The sequence below is a fragment of the Arvicanthis niloticus genome, chromosome 7 (genome assembly GCF_011762505.2).
Source record: "Arvicanthis niloticus isolate mArvNil1 chromosome 7, mArvNil1.pat.X, whole genome shotgun sequence".
Lineage (NCBI taxonomy): Eukaryota > Metazoa > Chordata > Mammalia > Rodentia > Muridae > Arvicanthis > Arvicanthis niloticus.
This window is the reverse complement of record NC_047664.1, coordinates 73,644,561-73,658,580: the sequence shown is the minus strand read 5'-3', so window position 1 is coordinate 73,658,580 and position 14,020 is coordinate 73,644,561. Positions and strand designations below refer to the sequence as shown.

Genomic DNA, 14,020 nt, shown 5'->3' with positions numbered 1-14,020 from the left:
TCATTAGGATGATCACTGGAGAAACAGCACAAGGCAGTGCTTTTAAGTCCCGAGAGGTGTTACTCACACATGTTGTCTTCAGGTTGGCTGCCTGATTGGCTGTTCAGGACACAGCTCCACACATTCCTCCTTTGAGAAGTCCTTCTTCCTCATCACTCTCTCTTTCATTACCCCAATTTATTTCAGTCAAGACATTCCTCATCTGTGAAATGGATGTTTTGCTTACGGGTACATTGGTTGTCTCCCTAGGCAAAGGCTCCACTGTGGAGGTCAGAGGTTAAGTGGCTTTCTCAATTGCTCTCTACCGTATTATTTTAGATAAAGTCTCTCATGGAACCTGGAGCTATGCTAGGTTTCTGCCTCCAGGTACAGGTATAAAACAGCTTTCTCTCTCTCTCTCTCTCTCTCTCTCTCTCTCTCTCTCTCTCTCTCTCTCTCTCTCTCATTCAGAATATAAGTTCTAGCTGACCAACCTGTGCTTGCATAGCAAGCATTTTACAAATTAATTTAACTCTCCATCCCAAAGGCTTTCAAATGACTGAGCTCAGTCTTGTATTCCCAGGGACTATTCATGAACATTCCAGTCCTATCCTGTGTCTCTCTCCCTCTGAGAGGTCCTCATATCCCTGCCCTGGCTGGCCTGGAACCACACTATGTAGACCAGACTGGCCTTAAATGCATAGAAATGGGCTTGCCTTTGCCTCCCAACTGCTGGAATTAAATATGTGGGCCACCATGCCCGTCTGACTGTATAGGATGGATGAGTTCAGATTACAGTGGCTAAGAGTCAAGACTACCATCAAAGGCAACTTAGACTTGAAGGCGGGGAATCAAACCCAGGGCCTTGTGCCTGTTAAGCAAACATTGTACCACTCATATACAGCCCCGGCTTTTCAAGGCCAGCTTCTAGCTAGCCTTTTAGCTAGCTAGCTAGGTGACAATAGGCACGTTCTTTCCCCGTGCCTAAGAGCTTCACAGTATTTAAAGTGAATAACTTGAAGGTTGTTTTCATTATTGGTGTAGCAACTGTAAGTGTATTGGTGTAAGTGATCCTACGCTAGGCTCTGATGCTTCAGGCTTGTCAGTCAAAGGACCCGACCAGTTCTTTTATCACCCCAAAGCACAGCATCGTCCGGTTCGCACACGAGGGGCTAAGCGGAAGTGGAGGTCGGTTCTTAGTTCCCACAGGGCTCTCAGCCACCCACAGGTGCCATTGCGACCGACTCTCCGAGTCAGAGACAGAGGAGCATTTTTCTGGATGGCTCTCCTAAGGATGGGAAGTCCGGACTTAGAGAGACCCCACGCCACGTCTGTGTGGATAAGGGACGCTTCCTGGAACTTCGGCCGCAGGACCGTGGGCTCCGGACTCTAGTTTTCGGCTTTGAAACCGCGGAAGGAAGGTGGGAACTGGCGGCCGTGGGCCGGGGAGGGCAGAGGCGGCGCGGCAAGGGGGCGGGGCTAGGGAGGAGCCAGGCGATGGGCGTGGCGATGGGCTGGGTCAGCTCTTGCCAAGCTCTGGCTCTGCAGTTTGGACGTCGCTCTGTCCTGGCTTGTCTCGGCACGCGCTCCCTCAAGGTAAGGACCCAGGGACTCTCGGGGAGGATCAGCGAGGTGCGCGCTCACGGTGGTGGCCTCCATCTGCGGGAGACTGACCTTAGTGGGATTAGGAAGGATTTTTCTACTCTTCCCATGGAGGTGAGAGCAGGCTCTCTGCGTCAGGTCAGAGGCCCGTCCCCCTTGGGCCAGGAAGAAGGGACAGGTACGCTCCCCTGATGGCCGCGCCTTCCCCGGTCGCTGCAGATCTGAGCCCTTTTGGACCTGGAATCTGGACCTAAAGCGCTCGCGCTTGAGTTCACTTCCCAGTCGAGCTGCGGGGTGGGGTGGGGTGGGGGTTCTCCTCTCTGCGTGTCCCGTGGTAAAGCTAAAATCCAGGAAGATAGTCCACAGTTGCTTGTGCCCGAGCAGGTGCACTTATTTCTTTAGTAATTTTTTCCTTCTGGAAAGTGGTATCTGGATCTTGATAAACAGGGGCTTGGAGAATCAATGTGGGAAAAACTACGTGGACCTTGTCCTGAGACGGTGCAATTTTCCCTAGATCTAACATTTCTTAACTTTTTTCCTGTCGTTGGCGAATGGCTGATAAGTTTCTGTGTACCTGGTCCCACCTCGGGCTGATCTTTGGAAACGGGAATATTTGATCAGAAGAGTTGATCTCAGTGTTAAATTGGGACAACAGGGTGGCTGGCTTGGTTAAGTCGGTTTGAAGCCTATCCAGAGTAGTTGTATGCTTTAAGCAGATGCCTTACATTTTTCCAGTAGAGTGCCCATTTTCCTCTTAGGAAACTCTGACAACCTATTCCCTTCTAGATAATTCTCATTTACAGAGCTGGGGAGTGGTAGGAGGAAGCACCAACTTATCAGCAAGTCTCCTAAGTAAGATTTGGGATTTAATAGTTGAGTGAACGACACTGGCAGCTCTGTGGTCTGCAAGACTCAAAATAAGGAACAGCTTGATTTCCACTGGGGGTGCGTGTGCGTGTGTGTGTGTGGGGGGGGGGGTGTGTGTGAGGCAGACCGGAGGAGCTGTGGCTAAGCTTACACATTAAGAATTTGAAAGCATTCTTTTTGTCCAGTTATATTTTCATTGTTTAAGAAAGGCTTATCTTTTCTCCATCCACTTACTAATCCGATCACTATTCCTACCCTTGCCAGCTCGGGGTGCTTTCTGTAGTGTGCCTACGTTAATCACCCTCATTCTTCCCGCAAGGGTGTGTGCATTCAGGTTTGTGGAACTGTGTGGGATAAGTATTGTAAACACATGCAGATCAACGCAGAGCTCTAGTTGGCAATACCTTTGCCCTACATGGATCTCGGGCCTAGAATTTTCCTCTCGTCCTAAATGGGAAAGAATCTGTGGTATGGATGCATGGGGTAGCATTGCCACACTGTTTCCTTGCTTCCCTTACTTGAAGGTGGTCTTGTTTACAAAGCAGAACAGGGGCTATGTTTTTATCCAAACCTGTAATGCTCAGTGGATGGGAACCTCCCTCCCTATAGCTGATCCTTAAAGGAGGGTGGAGAGACTGTGGACAATTACTGGCCCATTTGTATTCTCGAAGAAGAATGCCTGGCCTCCTTGCCTTTCCCCAGGCACCCAGGGCCTCTAACCACACCTCTGCCCACAGGTTCTCCAGGCTGCCCTGGTTGGTGCCTCTCTTCTTTGCCCTGCGCCAGTTCTACTAGATTTCAGCGTTTACTTCACCCCTCCCCGGGTCTCCACTCCCATCTGAGGAAGATCATTTGTTGTCTACAGATCATTAAGGGCTTTGATACTCGGCTTGCTGATGGCTCCCCTGTGGGTTCTCAGTGTCTGTTGACTTTGTCCCTGCTCAGAGCCCTAAGAAGCTTACTCTCATCTTGTCCAATGAACAGCAGGTGAAGCAGAGTCTTTGAAGTTGAATTCATACCAAGAGTTTGGGAGGCAGCTGTTTTGTTTGGATTAAGGTCCTAAGTGGGGCATCCAAGCCTGGATGAAAGGGATGAAACTGACTTCTGATCATGGGCAGTGGGAAAATGATCTTACTCCGTGTGATTATGCCATTAGGAGAGATTTGTAGGAAAAAACAACCACAAGCAACCTAGAGGAGAGGGTGTAGAAGTTATCTGTATCTCCATGCTTGTCTCCACCTAGGCCTGCTTTTAACCTCTGCCTGGGTCAGCCAGTCCTTACTTGGGTCTGATTGTAATTATTAATTTTCTCTGCACCTTTGACTGCTCAGAGCTCAGAGGACCAAAGGTACCATGAAACAGAGGTTGAAAAGTAATTCTATTTCCAGTTTAAAGTGGGGGGGGGGAGGAATTAACACAACAACAACAAGAACAACCAAAAACCCACAAATAGGTTGCTATTGGGGAAACAGAAGGAACAAACACATGTAAATAAATGTAGGCACAGAATTTGGGCTCAGAAATGGCTAGGTCAAGATAAGCTGCAATATTTATGGCTAGGTCAATACTCACAGCTAAGCTAAGCACAAATTTTTGTGTTCCTTGAAATTAGTAATTGTTTGGTGTATGTGTGTATACTTCTCATTAATTCAATCTGCAACCCTTGACTGATTTTCCAAGCCTTCCCTTAAAGGAATCAGTTTTTTTTGTTGTTGTTGTTGTTTTTTTTTTTACTTTATTTGCCCCAGGAAGCAGAACCTGAACCTCCTGGTTTGCCATACTCTTGGAGAGGTGGACTTTTATTTATGGTATGCAACTGTCACCCAGAGGCTGCTCTGTCATAGCATCCTGGGAATCCCCATTATCTCTTTCCTGTGTTCTATCTCTGGTATCCACTTAGCTTCCTCTATTTTTGGCGAACTCCTCGAAGCTTCCTGGAAAAGGATGCACAGGATATCAGTCTTTCTAAGATCAAGAATAACTAAATTTATCTATTTTTCTCCTCAAAACTTGTAGATTGGCTGAGTGTGGTGGAACCCTAGGATGAAAATGTCAAAGGCACTGTTTCAGTACATTCTAGGTTATGAACGTCTGGCTTCTTAATCTCTGTGCGGCTGGTGTAGAGTCCCCAGCCCTGCCCTGCTTCTCCTGTGTGGTTATGAACTATTATTCTCTTCTGTCCCGCAATCTCTAAAGTTTCCTGATGCTGTGCACTAGCGGGTGTTTGTTCTTATCAGTGTACGGGCTTTTGCATGTGGGAGTTTGCATTTTTAGTTCAGGGAAATTTTCTTGGGTTACTTCACTGGTATTTTTGTCCAATTTTTCTGTAATGTTCCTTTAAGAAATTTGTTTTTTAGATGTTAGGGATTTTGGATCAATCCTCTCACTTTGTGCCTTTCATAAATGTCTGTCTTGTTATTTCCCAAGTCTTTTAGGAAGGTTTTCTCAGTATTAGTAGTATCAGAGTTTAACATTGGGGTTTTCCCAATGTCTTTAACATTATCACTATTGTCCTTATTACTGAGACAGGGTCTTGCTATGTAGTTCATGCCAGCCTAGAATTCACTGTGTAGCTCAGGCTGCCTTGCAGTCCTCTTTCCTCCAGCTTTAACCTCACCAGTGATAGAGTCACAGGTGTGTCACCATATCTGGTTCTAATAATTTTTTTAGCATTATCAATTTATAAGCACTCCCCCTCTTGTTCTCCAAGTCTGTACACATGTGTGTTCATTTGTGTGTATGTGTGTGTGTGTGTGTGTGTGTGTGTATGTGTATGGTTTTGTGTCTATATACTTCTTGTTTTTTTTTTTATCTTTTGGTTCCTGGGTCTTATCTCTCTGGGGGAACTACTGGCTTTTTTGACTAGAAGTGTGCCTCCTCCCCCACCCCCTCAGTGTGCAGAAGTGAAGTGCTTTGGAAGTGTTCCTTCTGGTCTGATTACCTGTTTAATTTTGGAGGTTGGGGGCACAGATAACAAGCTGAAGTTGTGGATGGGTGTGTTGGCCTTAGCTTCCTCTTAGGCTGATCCAGCTAGGCCTCTCATTTGAGGGTGATCTCTGAGATCATTGCTGGTCTAGTGAGAGTGATCAGGGAGGGCTCTTCTGGTCTTCTAGAGGCTGAAGGAGTGCCTGGCTGCCAGTGATCTGTTGCTGGTTGGCACAGAGGCTAAGAACCCTTTCATGCTGTTTGTCCAAGCTTGACTGGCAGGAAGAAGTTAACTTCTCCAAGTGGCTGAAGGGATATTGGATGGTCCAGCTGGCTTTTCTCTTGCAGTGTTGGGGAATGAACCCAGAGCTTTGAACACATTAGATATTCTCTACCTCACCCTCACTGAATCCAGCTTTCTAGAGACAATAGTTAGTTCCCTTGCTTTGTAGCTCAGTTGTCTAAGAACTATACATCTCATTGTTGTCTTTGCACCCCACCGATGTGTCTAGTGATCTCCTGGTTCTCTCTGTCTTTGCTGATTTACCCATCAAAGGAAAATACTTTGTCATTTTGTTTCCTGGGATTTCAGCAGGGGAAGAATGCCTCTATAGTACAGGGCTGTGGATTTCCTCAGCAGGCTCTACCCAGGCTCTAGTGGCTAGGTCTGGGTGATGTGCTGTCAGTCTCTCTGCCTGTATCACAAGTACATGTTTTCTAACCAGCCAAGTCCAGAGAGTCTCACTGGTCTGCCTCAGAATGCCTTCAGCTAGCTCTCAGTAGTCAACCACTAGTTGATCAGGGTTGTTGCAGGAAACCAAGTCCGTGTATAAAACAGGCTCAGACCTGTAGACCATATGATGCTTTCTGGTGTTTGGGTCATGGTCCTATTTTTCCAGTCCAGGTTGTCTTCGAAGACTGTCACTTGAGCCGCTATATGTCTTGCCCACCGGTAAAGTTCGGCTTCTTTATATGTGTCTAACATTGAAGGATGGTTGTTGGTGGCTTTGTGGCCTCAGGAGTAAGACGATTTCTTTGGAGGCCAGCTGACTTCCCAGAATCCTCTCTTCCTTTTCTCAAGTGTGTGCCCTTCTTGGAATGGGTACCAAGTTCCTGTTTCTGGCTTGCTGAACAGGGATACTGACTTACCCTGCCCATAGCAACTTTCCCGGCCCCAGCTTACCAGCTGAGTCACTGCCTTAGCCGTCCTTCTTGAATCATGACCTCCAGCATTTTCTTCCAAGAGCCTCATGGCATCAGCGTTCTCAGTGGTGACACACAGAGGAATGGCCCCAAGCATCAGCCTCCACAGAAGCAGGAAGAGCATTCTTACCCGGTCATTTCACATGAAGGCTGGGTGGAGCTCTGTGCTCTTAGATGGCAGGTGCGAGTGCAAGGGAAGAGGAGGAGCGCAAGCAGTGGGCATGGCTGCAAAATAGCCTGTGCTGACGAGACTGTGGTGGCTGAGAGAAAAGGACAGATATCAGCAAAGAGTCATGTTGCTGTTCCCCAGTGAGTACATACCTACATGAAATGAAGGCTTGGCTGGGAGAAACCTATGCACACATTGGTCTATCATCATCATCATCATCATCATCATCATCATCATCATCATCATTGTCATTATTATTACATTTTGTCATCATGATTGGCTCTTTCTATGTAGCCCAGGTTGGTCTTGAACTTGTGATCCTTTTATTTTAAGCTTAGGTGTGTTGAAATTATAGGTGCATACCGCAATGTCTACTGGGCCTTTTTTCCAAAGGAATGTTGTGTATGTGTTATCTACCTGTCCGTGTGTCCATCAACCCCTTAGTTATTTTTTGTTTTGTTTTGAGACAGAGTCTCTCTTTGTAGCCCTGGCGATCCTGGAACTCACTATGTAGAGTAGGCTGGCTTCAAACTCAGAGATCCTTCTGCCTCTGGCTCCCAAGTGCTGGGATTAAAGATTTGCATCATCACATTGGTTTTTTTTTTTGTTTGTTTTGTTTTTTTTTTTTTTCTGTCAGAGAGAGTCATGGCTTTCCTAAGCACACACTGGCCTGAAACTCACCCAGTGTAGCTGAGGTTAGCTTGATACATATGATCATGCTTAAAAAGCCCAAAGCTCCATTTGCACATTTATTGTCTTCTCCACAGGCTTACTCATTTTGCATGAACTCAGCTCGGGTTTTCTCAGCTGTATCATATACACTCTTGTAGAGAAAGCGCAATATGAAAACACTCAGATGACTTTCCCCAGGTAACTGTAGACACTTTGCAGTTAGGAAAGATTTTGTTACAATTACCCGTACTCTGTCCAGTTGTCAAAATCCCCCCTATCCCTGGCTTCAGTTTCGTGTTGGCTGTGCAGATGGAAGCAGAGATTTGTGTTCTTCCTGGTGCATTGTTTCTCATATTAGTTAGAAATAGTCTTCATAGAAATGTGCTGTTATTGTTTATATTTCCCATCTATGCTTTTCCTTAGCGTAGTGTCAGACATTGTCTTGGCTTCTGTGGTAAAGCCAACAACTTGGTGGTGGTGGTGGGGAAGTGCATGTGGGTAGATGGCTTATGGTGAAGGAGGCAGATCTTTGATTTCAGCACCATATATATATTTTTTCTCCTGTAACTAGATCCTTCCCTCCCAAGGTTAAATGCTTTTGACATGCTTAGCTCCTGAGTATCAAAGTCATAGGCTTTAAATCCCCATTTATTGTGTAAGATACAAATCCCTCAGGCTTCTGTGATATCCCACCCCCTTCTAACCTGCCTCGGTGGTCAGTGGCCTTACCTCTTCCCCTTTATTCAGCACAGGCTTCTAACCAGGAGTCTGGTTCTGTTTCTTTAGAGAGCCCCTGCTTCCTCATGTGGTTTCCAATATTAGGTTTCAGACACAACCTGTGACATTTCCACATGGGCTGGACCAAAAATGGACTGGACCTTTTATTTTTTATCCTTTCTACACAGAAATGATTTCTAAAGGTCCCAGGCTTTCTTTTCCCCTTCGGGGACTATTTTTCATAGCACCACCCGGGAATGAAGTGCTTCTAATTGCCATTAATGGCTGTCGGAGGAACACACGCATAATCAGGAAGAAAAGCCCACCAGCTGTTTATGCTCACGTCTGTCTGTCTTTCCCTTTCCTCCTTTTGGTCCTCTGGGATTGACAGTCTCCCCTGTGTGTAGGCTGAGTAGGTTTGGCTGGATTACTTTGCGCCATGTCTGCAGTTGTTGGGTTGCAGGTCAAGTCAGAAGAAGCTGTCAGAGCTGTGTGTGGTGGTGGCGCACACCTTTAATCCCAACACTTGGGAGGCAGAGTGAAGAGGGTCTCTTCCATGGGATGGGGGCCAGCCTAGTCTAGATAGTGAGTTCTAGGATAGTCAGGGCGACATAGTGAGATAGTGAAAAAAAAAAAAAAGAAGAGAGAGAGAGAGAGAGAGAGAGAGAGAGAGAGAGAGAGAGAGAGGAGAGTAGTAGCAGGTGTCTTTATACAGTTTATTTTTAGACTTTTGGTAGTCTCTAAGGGTCATTTCTTTTTCTTTTTATTTTTTATTGGATATTTTATTTATTTACATTTCAGATGTTATCCCCTTTCTCCATCTCCAAGGGTCATTAAGAAGGTAAGCTTCCCATTCATTCCCTCGTCCTCTGCTGGGCAAGTAAGCCCCGCTCAGTATTGCATGCAGGCCACCTGCTATCCTGTTCCCATGTTTAAAGCCTCGACTGTGTTTCTAAGTCAACTATTAACTGGAAATTATGTCCCCATGCTTCAGCCTTTCCATCTATTAAAGCATAATGACACATAATTAATAACCCACTTCAGAAAGGTACACAGCTGAATGCTTGTTAAAAAAAAAAGACTTTGAGCTATTCTGAGAGTGTTTTATACACATTCATGAACCATGAGGTGGCTTCTCTGTTTGGCAAAGAACACCTGTATTGTGCTCATTTTATAGACAGGAAAACTGAGCCTTCGTGGGGATGATGTCTTCCTGAGGATTAGAGGGTAAATGTAACATAATGTTTGTGGAATTTTTCTTAGACTTGTTAGAACAAATAAAATATAAAGTTCTCCCTCCCCATCCCAGTGTGTGTACATTGTGCTTGTGAGGCACATGTGTGTGCTGTAACCAAATTCACCATTTGGGGGATTCTGCGACTACATTTTAGCTTCATTCTCCTTCATTAAAAAAAATATGCTTGAAAAGTATATTGATTTTTTTTTCTCTTAAAAAAGGCTTTGGGCTGGCTGGCTGGCTCAGCGGTTAAGAGCACTGACTGCTTGCTCTTCCAGAGGTCCTGAGTTCAATTCCCAGCAACCATATGGTGGCTCACAACCATCTGTAATGAGATCCGATGCCCTCTTCTGGTGTGTCTGAGGAGATGGACAGTGCACTCACATACATTAAATAAATAAATATAAAAAGAAAGAATTTTGGGCCGGGCAGTGGTGGCACACGCCTTTAATCCCAGCACTTGGAAGGCAGAGGCAGGCAGATTTCTGAGTTTGAGGCCAGCCTAGTCTACACAGTGAGTTCCAGGACAGCTAGGGCTACACAGAGAAACACTGTCTTGAAAACCAAAAAAAAAAAAAAAAAAAAAAAAAAAAAGGCTTACTATTTTTATGTACATGTGTCTGTGTGAGTTTATGCACACCATGTGAATGTGGGTACCCACAGAGACCAGCAAGTATCACATCTCCAGAACTGGAGTTAGAGACAGTTATGACCCACCTGCTGTGGGTCCTGGGAGCTGAACCCAGGTCTTCTGACAGAGCAGTGAATGATCTTAGCTGCTGGGCCATCGCTTGAGCTCCTCGTTAGTTTCCTTAAAGCAAATTAAGGCATTCAGGGAAAAAAAAAACCTTGCTTTCAGCGTGATTTTGGAACTGTTCTACACAAAGGTATTATACGGAATCAGTGGGAGTTTGGGAGACATTTTTAGAAAATGAATACTCAGGGGAACTGAAGTAGCAAAGCTTCTTGGGATACAGGCGTGATCTAACTAGTCTGATGATCATTTTAAAAATAGATGATGTACAAGAGGTAGGTACTGTCACATCGCTGTGACAGAATGCCTGATGGAAACAAGGGGGGGGGCACATTTATTTTGGCTCACGTTTTCAGAGAGATTTCAGTCTGTCATACCAGAAGGAATGAGCCTCATCGTAGACAGGAAATGAAAGCACACATGGAAGGAGTGGGGGAGAGGGAGAGAATTTCATGTTCCAGTTGTTCTAGCAAGTCTGAGAAAACTCCATGGACACTGAGTTAAATTTGACCCCACAGATCCTCCTACAGGACTCACTTTCCCTTTCTGGAACCTCTATCATGGCCGCTCCGTCCATGGTGCTGGGACTGTGATACTGTAGCAGTTCACGTGGTGGCAGACAGGAGAGGGAGCGCTGGACTGGAAACGGGTCCAGCGCTCCCTCTCCTTCAAAGGCACACTCCCAGTGACCTGCTTCTGCCAGCCCCATCTCCTAAATGCTCCTGGCCTTCAAAATAGTTCCACTAGCCAGGAACTAAGTGTTCAGAATACAACCTTTTGGGGATATTTTGGATTCTACCATATTAGGTGGTTAGTGAATTCCATAATACGTCATTTCCCTCTTTCTTTCTTTCTTTCTTTCTTTCTTTCTTTCTTTCTTTCTTTCTTTTTTTTCAAAGATTTATTTATACACACACACACACACACACACACACACACACACACACATATATACACTGTCACTGTCTTCAGACACACCAGAAGAAGGCATTAGATCCCATTACAGATGGTTGTGAGCCATCATGTGGTTGCTGGGAATTGAACTCAGGACCTCTGGAATAGCAGTCAGTGCTCTTAATCGCTGAGCCATCTCTCCAGCCCCTCCCTCATTTTTTTCTAAGTTTTTATTGATGCATCTTGAAAACATAGTGGACCCAGAGAAGTCAATTCATCCGTGCGGTAGAAGACTGAGAAAAATACTCTCAGCACACTCTTCTATTTAGAAAGATCGATCGGCAAAGAGATGAGTGGCCAGCGCCTCATAAACTGAGCCAGCTACCTCAGGGAGGCCTTGTGTGCTGGATAGTTTTATGTCAACTTGACACATTTTAGAGTTATCTGAGAAAAAAAACCTCAATTGAAAAAAAAATGCTTCCACGAGATCAATCTGTGTGAACCCACAGAGGGAAACGTCGAGTAACTGCATTGAAAAAGAGAAAGGCGAGTGAAGTTAACTTTCCTAGCATGCACCGTGTAGCCCAATATTTAAAATACTGTAATTCTCTTATATAAATGTACAGTGAATTACTAATGAGAAGGAGTTTGGAACAGTGCAAGATAATGACCACAGTCCAACAGAACGCAGTGTGGTTCAGTGCAGTGTCTCAGGTGTGGCAGGGAAATGTCCGTCCCAAACTGCAGAGTTGTTGTTCCCAGGAAGGTATCTTATACTGCTTCAGTTTTAGACTGGAATCCCTGCAGCGGGATGGCTTCGCTCTTCCCGGTGCTGAGAAGGCAGGTGTGCTGAGCAATGGCTTCAGTAACAGCAGCACAGATGCAGAGCAAAAGGTTCCCTGTCCCCAAAGGCCTATGACTCAGGTTTTATCCCTCCTTCATTCAGTCTTGTTTACCTGCGGGTGTCTAAGGCTGCCAAGCACAGTGGTGCTGGTTATTGCAACATCATGGGCTGGCCTTTACATCACAGACTTTCCGCAGCAGAGTTTAGAGAGGATAAGAGGTAACAATTTTAAGGGAAGGTATTTTGCCTCCTAACTTACGCAGAGGCATTTGTTGGAAGAGGAGGAGTAGTTATTGTCTCTGTGTCTTCTGAGTGAGCCCAACTGCATCATCATTGTCGTCGTCGTCATCATCATCATCAACACCACCAACACTTTTTTTTTAATGCTTAATGGGGTCCCATCCCCAGTGCCAGTGACTGGAAGTACATACAGAAGCAGTTTTAGTTTCCTCCAGCAGAAAGTGTGCCCAGAGGCGCACTGCTCTTCACACTGTTGTACTTTTGGAGCCCAATGTGTTGTTCCTTGTGATTGCGTTCCCAGATGCTTCACACATTTCTTGATGGGCATTGTCACCTGGCTTTAACCCCTGGGCCTCTGGCTTGTGTCCTGAGTTGCTCTAATGATTTTTTGACCCTAGACTGACTGATGTAAAAGCTGACATGGCTTTCCTTCACGGAGTCCCTGCTCACCCTTCATGTGGTACAGGTCTTCTCATGACACTCATTGTCATCATGGTTGCCTCTAATAATGGGAACGGGTTCTTGATCACTTGTAGCAGGCATCGTGAGGAGCTCTTTATGCGTGTCATTTAATTTAGTCCTTGTAAACATCTCCAGGATGCTTGCATTATATCCCCCCCCCACCCTTTTTTTTCTTATAAGAAAACTGAGGCACCGAGAAATGAAGTATTTTACCTGAGGCCATACAGCTAATGAGGGTCAGAGGATCTTTATAGTCTATCCCCTGACTTCAAAGCGCTTCTGTGTTGCCATTACTGGGGTTGGGCGTCTGCCTTTGGTCCCTGGGTCCTTAAGAACAGCGACATACCATAGTAGACTTACTGTTTGTCGACCTAGACTTCTTTTTTTGGGGGGTGGGGGGAAACTGGAGTTCATGTGGTTTGGGTAGGATAGATAGAACCCTGATGGTCATGTGACTTAGTTCTCGTTAATCTAAGGAGTCCTGCCATCAATCAGGCCACATGATTGGTTCAGGAGCTGGTACCTGATCCAGGCCCACTCCCAGACTCCTTGGCTCCCTTTAAAGAAGGAGGTTTTCTCTGACTTAGGAGAGTGAGTTGTCACATGGAGAGAAGAGCCGTGGGGAGAATGGAGACAGCCACTTTTGAAGCTCAGTGTCCAGTGTGTTCCATGTGTCCAGGACTTTAGACTTCTGTGAGCCAGGATGCTTGTGGTGCTGTTTGCTTAAATCTCCGTATTTCCACTTGACAAAATCCTCGCAGGTTCTGAAAATGCAGCTTTGGCTTCCCTATCACCGTGTTGTGTCTCTGGGTGAGAGCAGACATTCAGTCTGGGGTCTTGTTATTTACTTGGGACCCAGATATTTTGCAGATCCCTGCAGACTTTGGGTCCCATCCCGCTGTATACTTTCCTTGTAGGTCGTTACTCCTTTCCCTAGTGAAAGGAGACACCACAGCCAACCACTCCCTAGCGCCCACACTTCCCAACGGGTAGCCCACACACATGGATATGGGTGGGGTGAACACTGCACCGTGAGTAGAATACTAGAAAACTCTGTTCTTCATAGACACTGGGGAATTACCAGTGTGATCACCACCCCACTCTTTGAATGCTGATCAAAGACTCTGGAGCACAGAACCCATCTGGCCCCGGACACTGGCTCCCAGCCAGGGCAGCTTGGGTCAAAGCCTGGTTCTCAGCCCCACTTGCCCTGACTTCCAGCCTTTCTGCTCTGCTGTTTGCCTGTGATCTCTCACTCCTGCCGTGATTCTGCCCTCCATCCTTCTGCTGGCTTCCCTCCCACATCTTTCCGAAGCCCTCGGAGAGTGCATTGTTCTATTGTGAATCAACTCTCCCACACAGAGCCTGAACACTCCCTTCTCTGCAGCTCTCTGGGAGGGTTCCCTTTGCTATTCATAGGGAACCCCTTTCTGCCCTTCTCCTTTAGAGTTCAAA

General features: G+C 46.0%; 1 protein-coding gene across 3 annotated transcripts in view; it reads left to right on the top strand.

The window, feature by feature from the left end:
• Positions 1-1,468: 1,468 nt before the first annotated feature.
• Tec (tec protein tyrosine kinase) overlaps positions 1,469-14,020 on the top strand; it is a 108,712-nt gene continuing 96,160 nt past the window's right edge. The window contains exons 1-2 of one of the 3 annotated variants that reach the window (XM_076938625.1): positions 1,514-1,575; positions 8,936-8,975. The gene's annotated coding sequence lies outside the window, so the exon portion shown is untranslated. Of the gene's footprint in view, positions 1,576-1,740; positions 1,760-8,935; positions 8,976-14,020 lie in introns of those variants that run through there. The other 2 variants (XM_034509127.2, XM_076938626.1) reach the window with 2 other exon arrangements.